This window comes from Erpetoichthys calabaricus, chromosome 2 (assembly GCF_900747795.2).
Source record: "Erpetoichthys calabaricus chromosome 2, fErpCal1.3, whole genome shotgun sequence".
In the NCBI taxonomy this organism is placed as follows: Eukaryota; Metazoa; Chordata; class Cladistia; order Polypteriformes; family Polypteridae; genus Erpetoichthys; species Erpetoichthys calabaricus.
The window spans coordinates 92,859,310-92,866,283 of NC_041395.2; positions in this window are offsets into that span (position 1 = coordinate 92,859,310).

Here is a 6,974-nt window from a genome sequence, read left to right on the forward strand (position 1 = left end):
GAGAGGATCAAAAACCAAAGGTTCATGTAACCAGTGAGAAGATGTAAGACAAACACTGCAGTAAGGATACAAACAAGGTAACTATAACCAGAGAGCCTTTTAACAAACAATAAATATCATAGGGCTTTTAGATTGAATCCATAAACTTGGACAACAAGGAACTGCATGAAGTTAACCTTTACATCACTGACCCTGTGATGTTATACACCACACACTTTTGGTTCACCTTATCTGGCAATGGCATAACAACTGTCAACAGAATGGTTCCAAAATGATAATGACCATACAACAACCAAAAAAAAAAACAATTAAAAAATTACTAACATAAGGAAAAATGTATTTAAACGTAAACAAAATGTGAATTCATTGGTTTCAAAAACCCTAAAACTATGTATAAAATCATTTTTATAGCCTCACGAACCATTTAGGATAATATCAAACAAAACAAATAATGACAGCTGTCATACATGCATGTGGAACCACACATCACCAATGTCCTGGGTATAATACTGTCCGTGGTCACTGCCTAAATGAAGTTTGTATCCTCTCCTGCATCTACATTCAGGCTATTCAATTACAATTTCAGTTGGGCCAGATTTTCAAGCCAAGAAATTTAGCCGGGCCAGACATTTTCAGCAGCGTAATCACTCATATGACAGAGGTTAAATCTGAGTTGCACAACAAAGCCTATCCTGTTTAAATTGTTTAGAAAAAAAAATACCCAAGTAAATGTTTAAGAGCACGGCACCACATATGGCGTGAAAGTGGACTGGTACAATTATTTTTGTGATTTGTCTTTAAAATTTCTTTGTACAGAGTTCTTGGGTGTCAAGTAATTAATTATTAACTATGATTATTACTATTATTATTTTTTTTACTAAATCGTATTTTCCATGTTTCTTTGTTGATGAGCTCCTGTTGAAGAATTTCTTGGCAACAGAACATATAGTGCCCACGCCAAAACAACTGAAGTAACAACTAACAAAGTGGCATTTTTTATACCATTTTAACAAAGTTAACTGTCTGCCGTCAATTACAGAGCACCAGGTAAAACGACTGTAATACACCTTCAACATTAAAATGCAGACTTTATCACATTGCTATACGTGATTAAACAGCAGGAAGGCGACTGCAAGGGGAAGCCTGTATCAACACATGTTAATGGCACATCTGCCTAACAAAAAAAAAAAAAGGCCTTTTGCATCTATTACAATATAATTAGTTTAAAGTTTCAATGATTTCATTCACAACCCACGAACTAAGTAGACAAAATAATAATTGGCAAAGCCTAATTTTGGTTGCATTTGAGACCATTTTAGTTATAGGCTGGATGCATGGCTGGGTCACTTGGAGGTTGCTTCTGGGACGTATGTGGCCTGTGGCCATCATTTGAATAGGCTTGACCTACATATATTTTACTCTGTTTATTCCAGTTTTAGATATATAGATCTTTATTTGTTCCCAGGGAGAAATTCGGCTTTTTACAGAAGCTCTGAAATAAATATATAAACTGGTAGATAAACAAACAAACAAATAAATAAACACACACTTTGGTCTGAACACAGATCAGAATGACAACCAAGGCAGTCAAAATGAGGCATTATGAAGAGGTATTGCTGTTGGTATAAAGGAGCCTTAGTAGTGTTTCTTGACACACTTTTGCTAAATGATTTGTTGGCTGAAATTACTCAATTTTAGTGTGTCAGAGAAAGGATATATAGAACTGTTCATAATGGCACCGAGGTTTGTTTTAATTCTCTCCTTCACTACTACCTCTAGGGGGTCCAGAGTGCATCCTAGAACTGAGCTTGCCCTTTTGATTAGCTTGTCCTAAAGATGTGCAAGTGATTAGTGTTTTTAAATTAACTTCAAATAAGTAAATGCAAGTGTGCCCTGTGGTTGACTAGCACCCTATGCAGGTTTAATTTCTGCCTTGATGCTACTGAAGTGGGGTTCAGCCCAAACCCTGAACTGAACTATGTGGGCTTGATAATGGTTGGATGGAGTGTATATATTTGAAATGGGAGAAAGAAAATAGAACACTTGAATGAAGCCCAGACACGAGAAGAATGGGCAAACTCCATATAGATAGATAGATAGATAGATAGATAGATAGATAGATAGATAGATAGATAGATAGATAGATAGATAGATAGATAGATAGATAGATAGATGATGACTAGGCTAGAGATCAGAACCAAGTGCATGGAGCTGTGTGGGTGCTATGCCACCCAAAAAAGCTACCTACTCAAAACGTAAATCAGTTATTTTTCCTTAGCATTAGGATTATTATTAGGATTGTATTTTTTGTGTTTTGTCCTTTATTTCTCGGTTTATCTCCAACCCCCCCCCCCGAGTATGTTTTAATTTGAAATAAAAATAATGGGTTTGAAAATAGATGGTAGCATAGATGAATGGAAGAAAAACTGATAGCATGCTTGTTAAATGAAGGCATTCACCCCTTTTAACATAAAGTCTCCTACTTACACTTACCAGGTCTTGTGCAAGCTATATGTTGCATATAGATAATGATACAAATAAATGCTCTTTAATAGCTTTCCAGGTTGGGGACGAAGAGAAAGGAGAGGTTGGGAGCATGCAATGATAGAGTGTTTTTAAAAATACAGTATATAAAAAATAACTTCAATGCTTATAAACATATAATAAACATATAGTTTTACTTAGCAAAATGTTAATAGTCCATGCAAACTAGATATCTGTATATTTTTCTCTACAAGTTGTTCTTAAGCATTTATTGCAAATATGTAACACATTGTGTTTTTTTTATCTTGGGTTTTAATTTTTTTGTATTGTAACTTGTTATTTTGTATTGCCTGTGTTGTATTTTAACATGCCTTGCACACACACCTTACAATGCTGCTTTTAACACATGGAAATTGCTGCTTAAACAAAGATTGATCTGTTGAACCCAAGCATTTTATAATGTCACCACAGCTGGTTTCATTGAAGGTGACCGATTTAAAGCGCTAGTGCTCTTGCAAAACCCAAGGCTATAAACTTCATTAAGCAGGTAAGATAATGGATATACAGAAGAGTTTAATGAATACTACACGAGATTTGAGTAGTTTTACTGAGCAAGTGCAATGGTTAAAGCAGTTTCTGAAAAAATAGAGTATTTTTTATTTTGTTCAGAATAATGTACATTTGAACATTGTTGGAAAAAATTACTTTTGCCCAACACAAAGTAGATGTCTTAAACGATATGCCAAATTTATAATTTGTTAGTATAAAATCTGTGGAGGGGTTTAAAAGTGACTTTTAAAGAATTCACCCCAAGTATGTGTAAACCTCATCTGTAACATTGATTCTAAATTACCCAATACTTTTTAAATGTTTTAGTATCAAAATAAAAACAATTGTCCATGTTTTGGCATCATTTTGTTTTCAACAGTGATGATGTTGATCAGAAATGCTTGCTGTGCAAACTATTGCAGCACTGCACATATTTATACAACCATTGAAAATTCTACCACATAGTATACACTATGTGAATTAAAGCTAGGCAAGCAGCACCAAGACACAGAAATTCTATGGACCACAACAGAGACAACCATATCCACTTCACGCTGTAATGTACGTCCATATCCAGCAGGCTCCAGTGTGGTGCTGAAGTGTCATCCACTGCACTCTGGTCCCAATTTAGGATGTTCGATGTGTGGTGGGTGCGGCTCCCAACCTTCCATAAGTAAAATCAGATAGTCAATAGTCATCGCATTTTATTTATCAAAAGATAAGACTACTAAAACTGCACACAATAAAGGTTTCAAAAAAATGTTACAACACAAAGGGTAAGAGATAAGTCATCTCCTCAAGCAATTATTTTGATGCATTGCCTTTACTTTATCCCAAATATTGGAGAGAAATTGTATTTGAAACAAATGGCGATTAAGTAGAACCATTTTTCTGAAATGGTGGTAGAGTAGAACTATGGAAACATGCCAAAGTTTCTTACAAACAGCATATTTTCCTCAGGAACAGAGATGCAACTGTTTAAGGACAGAGAGTTGCACTGGCTGTCTGCTTGATTACAGATAACCTGGCGAATTTAGGAACAAAACTGCTGTCAATTATTAGACCAAACTCCAGTGCTTTGGTCATAGGCTACAATTTACCATAAGATAATCACTAGGCATTTTTTTGATAAAAGTATTCACTGTGCTTAGTGTTGTGAGGCACACTGGTACTAAAAAAGTACTGAACTACCAAATGTTTAAAATGGTACTATACCAGCAAAAAACAGAATCATGTGCCAACATTTAATGGTAATTGTGTACAGGCATATTGCACTTTGACACACAAAGGAGCCCCCTGTATCTAGCAGGGGGCGCTATCTCCCTTGTTGGAACAAGTTCTTTTTTAATTGCAGCATGTTACATAACCTGAAACTATATAGATATAATGTAAAAAGGTGATACCCCTCTCTTAGTGATACGGCGGTAAGAAATCACATAGGAGAAATAACTTAGCTTTCTTTAATGACGGTTTATGCGGCATAACAGATGAGGAAGCCATGACAAGACCGTCACCGAAGTGGGGCCCTGATGTATACAGTCTGCCATTTTTGTCGCTGCGTTGGAAGGATTTTCCAGATTGGATGATGGTATCTCCCATTCGTCCATCGGCTTCAAAGGTGTGCCGGGCAATGTTCCAAGGCTTTATACTCTTTCTCCATGTGCAGGCCCCCACTTAGGTGAATAATACAATTCCAAACAAGGCAAAGAGAGGATACAATTTCATGCTGAGTTTGACACACAAAAATAGTGCACGTTGCCCATTTTGTAGTTGTCCTTAACTTGTCTTGTCTTAAAATGCTTTGCCTAGCAGTTCTAAATGCTGGGCCCCTGTAATAAATCTGGCACAGCTGTGCATGCGAGTAGAAATAAAAAAAGCAGATTTAAAATATTTGCACAGAGCACAGTGAAATATTAAACTTATATTCTGATTACACCACCCCACCCACCATATCTGTATATCAGTGCACTTGAAACTCCATGGGGTCCCCCTCCTCACCACTCCTTGTTATAAAATGCATATATCGGCACTCTCAACACTCTCAAGGGACACAACATTCATATTCTCCATGAAATCATGGACTACAGTGGGCATCACAGATCCAGCATTGTAAGAAGCACTTATTACATGTTTATTGGCCTATGAGCATGGTCACCAGCGAGTTTCAGATGAACCCTAGCAGAACCAGGGTATAGTGCGGCAGTAAGATTGACTCTGACCACAAGACAAGTGGAGTGTGGCACCTAAGAGCCTAGGGGGCTGGGGAGTATACATTATTTGCTTCAGTATAGTTTTGGTACTGGTACTGAGGAGTCTGATTTTAGTCTAGATCAGTATCTAGATCAGTATTAGTACCAAAATCTAAATTTTAGTATTGGTCCAACACTACTGTGCATACCACGGTAGTTTAGATGTTGCAATGTTGCCATATCTTATACAAGTTACAAATAATTGCCTGATAGTGTACAAATATTGTTTAAGCCTATAGTGAACTTGAAAAGTGCTTTGACAATGATGTTCCCTTTTATTACTGCTGCATTTGTATTCTAGCATTATATACAAATACATGACAAAAGGACTATATATTGAATGGTGTTGCATTGCTACATTTAATGCTATTACATACATGTGCAACAGAACTACCAGGTTGTGTTTATATTTTATTTTTAAATTAAACTACTGTCATATAAGATTTTACCATCTGCTTTGATTTTACATACACACAAAACGTTTGTCTTCTTAATACAGCAGGACCCAATTTAACATTTCCCCACATTTTACAAATATGAATGGTGAGTAGTAGTTGAATTAATATTTAATTTGAAAAAAAAATGGAAATGTTATGTTGTGTTAAACTTCATACATATTTGAATATCATTCCTTTACTGCATTTTCTGTATTATAAAAACAGAGATAAATATTTAACAAGTGAATTGTATCTTTATTGTAAAAAAATTAAAAATAAACATTATCAGTAACTTTATAAACTAATCCATCATTCAGTAATTTCACATTAACAATTTTAGGAGATTATTAAATGGAGGTTCTACTGTACTGTATCTATACATTATATAGTATATGCAGTCGGCAACTTAAAATACGTTTTTCATTGTAGTATTAACAGAAAATAATAATCACTACTTTAACATCAATGGCAATAAATATAAATTCTGTGGTAATCATGCACCCAGAGTTCTATCATTATATGTATATTCTAACAGAAACAACTTATGCAAAAAATTTCAGACCACTGCATATGGAATCGGGCCACGAAGCACATTTATTGAGAACAGCTAGATGTTAGTGCAGTCACTGAAATGTCAAAGTTTACCATAAAAGTAGTAACAGACTACAACAACAGGCGGAGTGGTGGCTCTGAGGCTAGAGATCTGCACTGGCAATCGGAAGGTTGCCGGTTCGAATCCCGTAAATGCCAATAGGACTCTGCTCTGTTGGGCCCTTAAGCAAGGCCCTTAACCTGCAATTGCTGAGCGCTTTGAGTAGTGAGAAAAGCGCTATATAAATGCAAAAAATTATTATTATTATTATAACAGTGAATCTCCTGTCCAAGAGATTCTGAGAGACACCTACAAACCACTTATAGTGGACTTAAAAGGTACTTGAGGGTGTCTATGAGATCAGAAGTTGAAAGGAAAGGCCAGACCAATTAATACTTTAAAGATAAGGTGAAGTTTTGCAGTATTTTTCACTTCATATAAAATAAAAACAAAAACTTTAACAACTTCCTTTCTGTTCATACCCAGCATTAAATTTATTTTTTACCTTGCAGATGATGAACACATCTAATTACTGACTTGCATTCATGCAGATGGTTGTGGCAACAGAATTATAGAAAACGGTGTGTTTTCCCTTAACATTGTATTGGGCAACACAAGTTGTCTTTGTGTACTTATTTGGGTTAGACAACTGTGGCTTAGGGT